This window comes from Papaver somniferum, chromosome 7 (genome assembly GCF_003573695.1).
Source record: "Papaver somniferum cultivar HN1 chromosome 7, ASM357369v1, whole genome shotgun sequence".
NCBI classification, from domain to species: domain Eukaryota; kingdom Viridiplantae; phylum Streptophyta; class Magnoliopsida; order Ranunculales; family Papaveraceae; genus Papaver; species Papaver somniferum.
The window spans coordinates 250,023,692-250,035,566 of record NC_039364.1 but is presented as its reverse complement, the minus strand read 5'-3'; positions in this window follow the sequence as shown (position 1 = coordinate 250,035,566).

Here is an 11,875-nt window from a genome sequence, read left to right as displayed (position 1 = left end):
GCCAGAGGGGATGCTTCCGGCGCTGCTGGTGTTGGTGCTAGAGGATGTAACACCGTGAGATGTGTTGACTGTGCTGGCAGGCGGTACATTGGTAACGGAAACAGTGACGCCAGGAGTATTATCAGGGCCAACAACATCGGGATTGGTAACTGACCCAGACCTAAGATCCACCATCTTGAATTCGAGAAAATTGAAATTATATTGAAAATTGATCTTGCAACCGAGAGATTAATCTCCCACTGTGGTCGCCAGTTGTTTTGGGGTAAAAACTGATTCTCCTGGAAATGGTAAATTTGGGTGTGCCGCTGAGAAACGAATCTAAACCCTAAACAAATGCACTGCATGGGAGTACTTTAGATTCGAGAGATTAATCTGTACAATTCTGTCCTAAACCAAGAAATAACCGTTCCAGTCTTGCTTCGGTCACAAAATGAAGGAGAGGGGTTGATCTTAGGGAGGAAAGCGGAGAAGGTGTTGAGATCAGAATGGTTAACTCTGAAGGTATGGTTGTTTATGACTTGTATCAGAATGTGGAACTGGCTTGCGAAATGTAAGCTATCAGTTCTTTTTATGTTTTCTGGATACTTGTGTTGATAACACTTGTTCCTTGTCGAAACATGTTGAAAACCTATTTATACAAGTCATGATTGAGCGCACCCTGATCTCATAGGAAGTGGAGACAATTAAGTAGTGGAGAAGTGGGGATTGTGTGAAAGTATTGACCATAACGTCTCTATCATGAGGGATGACCGGTCATCCTTACATCCACTACTCTTTTACTGCTATCTACCGTCCACCTTTTCCTGACACTTTCTCGTAATGGGCGCGTTGCACGCCTCACGCTGTAAACTGCTTGACCAATACCCTGATGAACATCCCCTAGTTTGTGACATGTTTGATGTCTCGAGTATTTTCGTGGAAAATATGTAGCAAGATGCTGAGTGGGTCTTGCTGACAAGACCTAGTTATTTTGACCAATCGCGTGCAAGCTAGGCGGGCGGTCATATGTTATAAGCCATGATACTTGCCGCAAGAAATAACATGTAATGCTTTTAGGTCAAATAATTAAATTATTTGTGAAATCGATATTTATAAAATATCGTTTGTAATCGATGCGTATAAAACATCGCTTTTAAGCAAACATCTCAAATAATCGATGTCCATGAAGCATCATTGTATAAAGCTCGTTTAAATTAGTCGCAGAGCTTAATGTCTTAAAAGGAGCATGACCTGCCAACTTCAGGAAGCTTCTAGGAGCTATTCGTGCACGCCAAAGGTGAGTCGGTCTGTCCTTATAAGAGAGTGATGGCTGGTAGCCATTTTGATATCCTATTGGTCGGTCCAAATTAAATCTAGGCCGGTTAAATTGGCTGGCCAAATTGAATGGCTGAGATGATTTGCGACAGTTGTTGGCTGTCGTTGAATTCTTTTAAGACCCTTGTAGGTTGCGCAACTAGCCACCTTTGGGAAACCGTTCAGAAGCCATACAGGTAGGTCGTGGCTTGGACGATCAGTCCTCATGGAAGAGGGATGGCCGGTGATCACGGCGACATCTTATTGGTCGCCTAAAATTAAATCCAGTCCGGTCGATTCAGCTAACGAAGTTGGACGGCCGAGATCATATTGCGACAATAGTGTGATGCCGCTGATCTTAACGGGGTTGTTATGGCCGTGTGGCCAACCTATTTTGTGCTAACAGTTTTAGGTGTTAGCCGCGAAAGGGAGTAATTTGATCGACCAGGGTTATAGTCGGGCCGCTGGTGGGCATGTTCGCTCCTTGTCCGTTGATTGGAATTAAATCTAGGCCGATCAATTTGGTCGTCGAAGTTGGACGACCACAATTGATTTAAGACTGGCATATGCAGTCTTAATTTCTTTAAACCCTTTTATATCCCCGCAGCCAGCCTATTTTTGGCTAGCGGTTAGGGTTGTTGCTGGCATGCTATAAGAATTCCAATTAGTTAGAATTATAGTGGGTCTGCCAGTGAGTATCATGAAGTTCGTCTGGCTGCGCTGGGAGAAAGCCAAGCTCGTCGAATTGGCTGGCCAAAACGTATGGTCGTGATCGTTTTGAGATTGACATGGGAAACCTATGTTCAATCCTTAAGGAATTAAGTGTGTCGACCAACCAACTTCCTCTTTTAATTGAAAGTACATGTTGCGTATTTAAAGTGATCTGATTGGTCGATGGGAAAGGGGGGTCGGCAAGCGGCAACAGGGAGCGTAGCCGATCGGACACAGGTGGCGCCTGTTGGAGCGAATCGGTTGGCCAAGTGGCGTGGCCACGCCTCCCTTTGTTGCTGCTTTTACTTGCTGCAGTTCCTCTTTATTTCTTGTTCTCTGATTTTTAGTAGGATCTTGCTCCTACTAGCTCCACGACGGATCAATTTTCTAGCTTGCCTAGGTTTGGTCTCGACCAATAGGGTTCGAGATATTGTGTAGGCCACAAAAACCTAATCTTTGCAAATTTATAAAATTAGGTTAAAAAAATTGAATTTTGCGGGTTGCCACCAATTTTTTGGTGAATTTCGTGTATTGATACAAAAACCACTAATTTAATCTCAAAGGGCAGCATAACTTTGCGTGCCTCTGATTGAGTACCTCTAGACGTATCTTAATCCTGACATTTCGGGAGATTCATGCCACTCTGCTGCGAGCGAACATTAGTCGTCATGTAATGTCAGTATTAAGAGTTCAACTGGGGAACATGACATAGAATAAATACTTAGAAATTTATAGAATATTTGGGATGCACCATTCTGGATAAATTTCATATAAATATACTGAATTGCTCAGTATATATTGTAAGTGAAGAGGCCTGGGCGCTAGTCACTTTTAAACGGCTTTGCTTCTTTGCAGAATGACAACACATTAAATACAGGATTTCGCAATTTTAGCCCTGAACCAAAAACCACTATCAACAATATGATCGCAAATCAAAAACCACAATTATTGAACAAACAAAGATCTAAAAAAATAGTTTACTTGATTCTTTATACCATGCGCAACTCCTCAGATCGGACCTTTAGATTACTAAGAACAAATCAAGCTAAATCAAACAGACCTAATTCGTCAGATATCAAAATCCCTGAAAGCGTAATAGAGAAAGGAAAAAACTTTAAGAGAAAAACGTGGAGAGATTTTGAGAGAGAGTAAAAGATGGAGAATCATGGACCAGTTGAAAAGGGGATAAAAAAAATTGTCCTAAAAAAGACGCCCAAAAAAAACGCTGATTGACCATTATCAATAGAATTTATTTTATTTTATTTTTGTTAATAACTAATTAAGATTAAGTTAGTCTATCTAAAAATATAAATCTAATCTAAACTACTATTTTAAGCCGTAGATCTTATAGACTGGGCTACACATATATGTTATTTTAATGATGGGTTTGTGGAAGAGAGATGAATCAAACTTGGGTTCCTCAGAAATTTCCATATTTTTGAACTAAAAAATGTTCTTTTCCATATTTTTGAACAAAAAACGAGTACCATCTAAATTAAGGTGTGTAATCCCATCATCTGCCACTTTAAAAACAAGTCGTTAAGAGTTGACCATGAAAATTAAAATTGGTATGCAGTAGGTTTGATATATTAGAATGCATTGTTTTTTCTAGATTTACAAAGCTTTATAAAGATCATAAGTTATAGAATTGTGGACCACGTATTTTGGAGGTTCGGCATGGCAGTTGTACGTGACTATCCATCATTGATTCGGTATGCCCATGCTGCATGTAACCCGTTTTATGTGCATTTTATTATATCGAGAATCACATACATTGAAGTTTGAAGCCGGTTGTTTAACCAATTCTTGAAAAAAAAGAAAGGGAATGGATGATTTGCTTAGGATTGTGGGATGTCTCTCCCCTCTCACCATTAACACATCTTTCCAACTTTACAAGCAAAAAAACAAGAACCAACCTGTTTTTGTCGCGTTAGTTTTCTTTCACATGAATCCATCTATCTCTATGTCCCTCTCATTTGATATGGATCCCTTTCTTTGTCAGTAGCTTATATTTTTCGTGGTGTATATTAACTTGTTTAGATTCCTTCCCTGCCTCAACTTCTCCCTGACAACTAAGATGCGAGGGAAAAATGTTTGTAAATATTTCTACCGACTTCAGATTTTGAACTAGTCCTTCCATTGCCCCCGTTCCTTTATGTACCGAGTCTACCGCTCATTGACAAGTGGTAAATGCGGGTTGCATTACTTTTTCTTCAGCGGGTTGGAATTTAACCCCGACCTCAAGGTTCTGCAAAGGCGATTATTTAGAGTGGAAAAACTGACTATAAATATGGGAGTCTGGTTCGCATGCAAATTTAATTGCTACACAAGGATAAACTGACTATATCCATTTTTTTTAATAACTAGTGTTCTGTTTCCAAACTCCTTAATTAGAGTGGATTATGATAATTACGGGGTTCGAACTCCTATCTCTGCAGTAGGAGAGAGCATGATGATTCTCTACTACAGAAGGTAAGTAGACATCGAAAGTACTATCAGGAACATTTGCATATAATACTCGATATAAGTGGCGGAGCCGGAGATTAAAATTAAGGGGTTCCTTTTTCTAAACTATACCAAACTTAGTGGACTAAATACTAAGCACAAAGTGACCTAAATGCAGAATCTAGTATGAATTTCAAGGATTTTTATGTGATTATTGGGATTTTAGGGGCTAAAGCCAGGGTTAGTCAACCCTTGGCTCCGCCCCTCGGTATATGTATCTATATGCTAATAGTAAAGTAAAGGGAAACTTAGAATGAGATTAAAGAACCCCCCTCCCTGTCTGGTCTTTCTTGGATCCATCATCATTAAGCTTGACCATTACCTCTTTTTTAAATCTTAATTTAGATTTAGTACATACTATTTTGAACTTAACACTCAAAAAGAGTCAAATTCTTTTTAAGCCATTTACCGTACTACCCTTCATTAATACGGTAACTACAGTTTTAACTAGTTTAATAATTACAATTTTAGGTTTAATCATTTTTTCTTAATATTTACTAGTAAGATCACATGTGCGCTGCACATACTTGTTTGATAATAACGAAGAAAAAAACTTTTTAAAATAAAAATTTAATATTTTTATTTGTACTCATCATGTAGATAATTCAAAGAGCTTTCCAAATATATTAATTTTGTGAAAATGCGATGTGTATTTTTAAAAATGTAACTTTTCGGAATATATAATCTGATATTTTTAAAGGTATCTGAGTATTAATTTTTTTGATCTATTTTTAAAACAATGACATTCATGTGAATATATAAATATTGATTAAAAGCTTAGTTAATAGGGGTATTATTGTCATGTGAAAAGGCTTCACCAAAATAGGAGTAGTACTTTTTATTAGTAAGATATACACGCATAATTGGGAAGAGGATGGTTTCCTTAAAACACATGACCAATTTTTTCTTTCTTGAGCGATTAATAGCACCACCATTTTAATCGTCAATAGCGCAACATCAGGAAAATATAAGTCGATAATTCTTTTACTTGGTGGTAAATTTCTCTTCTCTCAAAATTATGCTCTGATTATCCTTGTGCAACACGCTGGTAGTGGAGAAATTATCAATTTTTTATGAATCCATGGACTTATTTATTCCCAATTTGATGTTTATTGGTGCTATATATACTCTTGAAGATGAAGATGAAGTTCATAGCAAAACAGTGCCTCTCATACATGTTAAAAACCCTGTTCAACTTTCTCCTCTCACTATCTAGCCATTTCCTTATTCAACACTCTGTAGCGTTTGTTGTGTGCTTTTGTATCACCATGTTTGCAGTCTGGCATGGTGATGTTTCACAACTTACCATTCAACTTCAGCAGTCCCCGAATCTGAGAAATGGGAGGCAATTCAATGTCAATGAAATCATTCCATCTAGATTTCAAAACACCCACCTTCTTTGGACAAATTGCCTGATTGGAGCTTTTGCTGAACCAGTAGCAAGAAACTGCTGGGATGTGAAAAATGCTATGTTATTTCAATGGGAGATTCATGGAGGACTTTCTGTCAAGAAAGATAGTGAGTGGATTTACATTATAAGATTTCAACATGACTATGAGATGCAGAGGGTTTTAAACTTGGCTACTAGAAGAGCATTTGGTGACTTGTTCTGCATCAAAAAATGGGAAGCTACTGATGATTTAAAAGATTGGTATCCTACTGTGGAGATATTTTTTATAACCATAAGTAACTTATCACAAGCTCAGGTAACCAGTGATAATCTTAGAAGGTACTTATCATGCATGAGAGAGATCTTATCTTTTATTATCCTGTAAGAAAAAGCAATGGAAGCTTCCCTATCACTGTCAGGGAAAGTATCAGGTTTAGGCAGAGGTTAAGGTTTACGGTACATGCTGAAAATGAACTGGGATTTGTTAATCCTGTGTATTTTGAGTTTCATAATTTCCCTTGCAACTTCTGCGAATATTGTGACTTGATTGGCCACAAGATGAGAAACTGCATCCAAGCTGACCTTGCACAACACCAGGCTGAAGTGAATCAAGCACATGCATATGTTGTGTTGCTTGCAATGCAATAGGAGGTGGTTCTTCAACAAGAACAGATACAACCAGTAATGGTTCAAGACAACATGGAATTAACAGAAGACTCTTTATCCAGCTTCTCAGTAGACCAAGCTGCAACTGAGGTAACTTGTCATGACTATCTTGCTCAGTTTGATGACAATAAGGAAAACCAAAGTGCACTAATACAGTCGCAAGAGCCTAGTTTTGCTCAAATGGGTTTACAACTAAATGGACAAATCACTGCTCCTGGTAGAAACAATTTAGATACCTATATGTGTAAAGTTATTCAGAAGAGGGACATGCCTGGAAATCCTTTCCATTCTAGTGCTGGAATTTGGAATGAAGCTTCTTCTTCTCAGCAACAGGACTCTGACAGCACAGCATATTTCAGAAATTGGTCTCTTATGCAAAGTTATTTTCATTGGGATAATCCTTTGCCTGTACCAAAAAATCCAAGACTTGATGGACCGGATTATCTTTAGCTCCTCCAAATCAAAGTCAAGTTGAAATCAGGGTTTTGGAGGAATCTGAATCTGAGGGATCTTTGAGAAACTATCCTCATCAATGGTACAAAGGGTATTCTTCAAGTGTTGGTCCAAAGCCACAGAACAATGACTCTTAGTCTATCAAAATGATCTCAAGAAACTACAGAACTAAAATGAATTCATGAACATACAGCCATCAGGGCCCAAAGCTAACTCTTGTTTTTACTTTTGATATTGTTATCTTTTAGTAATTGCTTTACTTTTTTGCTTTTGTTTCTTCTTTTTCATTGTACTCTAGTTCTAGTCCTTTTAGTTATTTTTAGTTAGCTGCAAATGTACTGTTTCTACTTTGTAGTTTACTTATAGTCTTACTTTTCTGTGTTTCCCTTTGCTTTGTTCTCTGTTTTTTTCTACTTTAATTCAGTGGTATACTGGCAGCACTGTAGTTACTTCTAGCTTGCCTTGAACTTGTTTTCCCCTTGTTGTCATTTTGCTAAACAGCTTTGAACTAATCTGTGAGCCAGTGGCAGTTAAGAGGTGGAGATTAATCAGCTTCCACGACCTGATCATTGGCTTGAGATCTGTGTCGTTTTTTGCAACTCCTCTGGGAGCTTGGGTTTGTAATCTTTATATTTCTGAAATAGTACCTTTCTGGGCTTTTCATTTCTCCTTGGTTCAGTCTGCATTATAGCTTGTGTTTTTCTCTCTGGTAGAGTTTTTGTCAAAGTCTGACCTTCTTTGTGTCAAGAAGACAGGCGAATTCTCTGTAGTCTAAGTTTTTTTTTTGGTTTGAAAATTTCACGTTACATTTGCAACTTTCTAATTTGAAGTGTTTTACTGGCTTGGGTTTGCATTTTCTGTCTTGAGTTTAACCATGAGAATTCTCTCATGGAATGTACAGGGTATTGGTTCACCTATAACCAAAGATCAACTAAACAATATGTACAGTGATTTCAAACTAGATATTGTTTTTCTTTCCGAAACTAAAGCACATTTTGAAAAAATGGATCTTATTTTAAAAAAATCGAATTTCAATGATTGGTACATTATTCCATCTGTGGGAATAGCCAAGGGGTTGGCAATTGCCTGGCATAACAATGTAGAGTTAAAACTAATATCGATGCAGTTTAATATTTGCCATTTTGAAGGTTCATGTGACGGTAAAATATTTGAATTAACTTGTATCTACGGCGCAGTTGAAGCTGAAGAAAAAATAATTCAATGGTCTCACATCCAGAATCTAACTCTTCAGGTTTAAAACCTTGGGTTCTAATTGGAGGCCTGAATATCATCTTGGATCCGGCAGAAAAACAAGGAGGAAATAACACAAGCTCAAGCAGTAAAACTATGGTTCGACAGATTATAGACTCTTTGGGGCTCCAAGATGCGGGTTATGAAGGCGCCCCCTTTACATGGTCGAACAACAGAAGTGGAGATGCGAACATTTGCGCAAGGATTGATCGAGCTCTAATATCTTACCAATGGATTCAACTTTTCCCAAACACAAACGTAAGTCACCTAACCAAAGTGGGATCAGACCATACTCCTATCCTTTTAGATACAAATCCGGAAGCGAAAAGACTAAAAAAACCGTTTAGATGCATTAGATCTTGGCTTTCTCATCCAACTTTTAAATCGGTGGTCGAAGCTTCTTGGACTAATCATTCTTCCGATTCCCAACCCATGAATTTCTTTTCAAACTTGAAATCTCTCTCTCTTCAAATCTGGCACAGTGGAACTATGATGTTTTTGGTAATATTCATAAAAATATAAAAACCCTTAGTAGAAAAATTGATAATATTCACAGCTCAGGAAACATAGCTTCCAAGATTGATATCCTCAAAAACCTACAAGCTGAATTAGGAAAGTGGTACAAAATAAAAAATGATTACTACCACCAACTCTCTAGGGATAATTTTTTTAAGGAATATGATCAAAATACAGAATTTTTCCATGCTTCTGCCTCGAATAGGAGAAAAATCAACTCAATTCACTCTCTCCGAGAACCTTCTGGCCTCTGGATTTCTGATCGATATCAAATAAACTCGCTACTAAAGAATCATTTTTCCGAAATTGGAGTCTCTCAATTCTCGAACTACAACATAGAGCTTGATGATATTATTCAACCCTGTATATCTGATTCAGAAAATTCCTCCCTACAATAGCTCCATCAAAAGATGAAATCTGGTCAACTCTTGCCAACATGAATCCTTGGGGTGCTCCATGTCCAGATGGTTTCCAACCGGGTTTTCTAAAATCAAATTGGGATATTCTTGGTCAAGATATAACCAACTATGTTCAAGTTTTTTTCCGATATGGGTATTTAGAAAAAGAAGTAAAACACTCCTTTATTACTCTAATCCCCAAAACCCAACCCCTCAAACCCCGTCAGATTTCCGTCCAATTAGCCTCAGCAATGCAATCTACAAACTTATCTCAAAAATCCTAGCAAATAGATTAAAACCCATTCTGAATAGGTTAATATCTCCAAACCAATCTGCTTTCTTTTCAGGAAGACAAATAACTGACAATATCATCATAGCCCATGAGCTGATTCACTCGATGAAGACTTCAAAGAAGAAAAAAGGATTTCTAGCTCTTAAGATTGATCTCTCCAAAGGCTTTGATAGAGTGGAGTGGCCTTTAATTCAAACAGCCTTAAAATCCTTTGGATTTTGCGATGGCTGGATAAACCTCATCACCCAGTGTATATCTTCGACCTCTTTCTCTATACTTCTTAATGGATCTCCAGGCCCAGCTTTCTCCACTTCTAGAGGTCTTAGACAAGGAGATCCACTATCTCCATATCTATTCCTAATCTGCGTGGAAGTCCTTTCTAGGCTGCTTGAGAAAGCCACATCAGAAAAGAAGATATCGGGAATTAAAATCAACAAGTTTGCTCCTACTATATCCCATCTTTTCTTCGCTGACGACTGTTTCCCATTCACAAGGGCGGACTTAGGAGAAGCAAAAAAATCTTTTAGATATTTTATCCAGATTTGGGGAAATTACAGGTCAAATTGTAAATCTACAGAAATCGGGAATCTATTTCAGCCCAAAAATTCATCCAAAACACGCAAAAATTTTAGCAAAAATCCTAAAAGTCCCTTTGTTAACAAAACAGGATCGGTATCTTGGTACACCTCTATTTTTCGACAAAAATAGAAAAGAAAATTTTGAACCACTATTGAAAGGTATTACAACACGCTACAAGGGTGGAAATCAAAATTACTTTCGCAAGCGGGTAGGACAGTTCTAATTCAATCTATCCTCCAGTCCTACCCAACCTATCAAATGCAGATGCTTGCGCTTCCAAAAGATACTTTAGAGAAGATGGACAAAATTCAGAGAGATTTTTGGTGGAATAAGGATAAGTCAAAAGCAAGAAGTAGATATATAAAGGCTTGGAAAGGCATGTGCAAACCAAAATGCCAATGTGGTTTAGGAATAAAGAATCCCCATGATTTCAACATAGCACTGCTAACTAAACTAGCTAGCAGAGTGATGACAGAAAAAGATCAATTATGGGTGAAATTGCTAGAAGCGAAATATTTCCAGGGAGCGAACCCTTTTGAACCAACAAGAAATTATGAACTATCGTGGATTTGGACAAGCATTCAAAAGGGTCTTAATATTCTAAAAGGAAACTACATTTGGCAAGTAAGAAATGGGAAAAATACAAGGATATGGGAAGACAATTGGTTGCCTAACTCAAGTCCCTTAAATCACCCAGTTGATAAGACTGATCTGATCCCGAAAAAGGTTCATGAACTTCTAACTTCTGAAGGTGATTGGGATATAGGAAAATTAGATGAATATTTTCCCACGGAGATTAAAGAAAAATTCTAACAATTACCCCGAATAAGGATAAGAAGGACAAAATCAGATGGGCGCACCATTCTTCTGGGAATTTTTCGGCAAAAAATATCTACAACCACCTGATCAATCAGAGAAACAATGATGAAGAAAATATCGATTTTTCTTGGAAAAATATTTGGAAGTTGCAAACAATACCTAGGATCCAACTGTTTATATGGAAATTGATTCAAAAAGCCTTACCAACAAATAGCAGATTAGCATCTCACAGTACAGAAATATCCCCAGAGTGCCAACTTTGCAATTCTCAAGAAACGGAAACATAAGATCATCTTTTCAGACACTGTCCTTTCGCTAGAGCAGTTTGGTTTGGCTGCGATCTTAACATAGTCATTTCGCAAATCCAAACAGATTCTATTGTCTCGTGGGTTGATACGTGGATATCTAGTTCTAATTTCTCAACACAATGTGAAAAAATCGCTACAGTAGCCTGGTTCCTGTGGAAGCATAGATGCGAAGTAATATTTAGGAATACTAAGCCTGATCCTTATGTTTTAATCCAAGCAATCAGGAATTTCCTACATGCGGAACCGAGCAATAAGGAGATTCTTCATAAAGGATCGCAAGAAAAGAGAACTTTGATCAATAGATGGAGCAATTTCACTTCAGATTGGAAAATTTTTACGGACGCTTCTTTTAATAAAGATAACAGGTACATGGGTTACGCTTTCCTCAGTAGAACATGAATCTTTTATGCATATTTTTGCAGGTGCAGACTGGGCTTCGTCGGCTTTACATGCAGAATCAAAATCAGTTTTGAAGGCCCTAAATTGGTTAAAGGAAAATATCCTCTCCAGTGTCTACATAGTCACAGATTGTAAAATCCTATCAGACTGCATCAACAAAAAAGATACAATAGTGGACTGGCGGCGGAAAACACTGTTGGGCACATACACTCCTTGCTAGACAACCTTCCACAAGCCAAGATAAAATTCATCAACAGAGTTCACAATTCAGCAGTAGATTCAGTAGCAAAGGAAG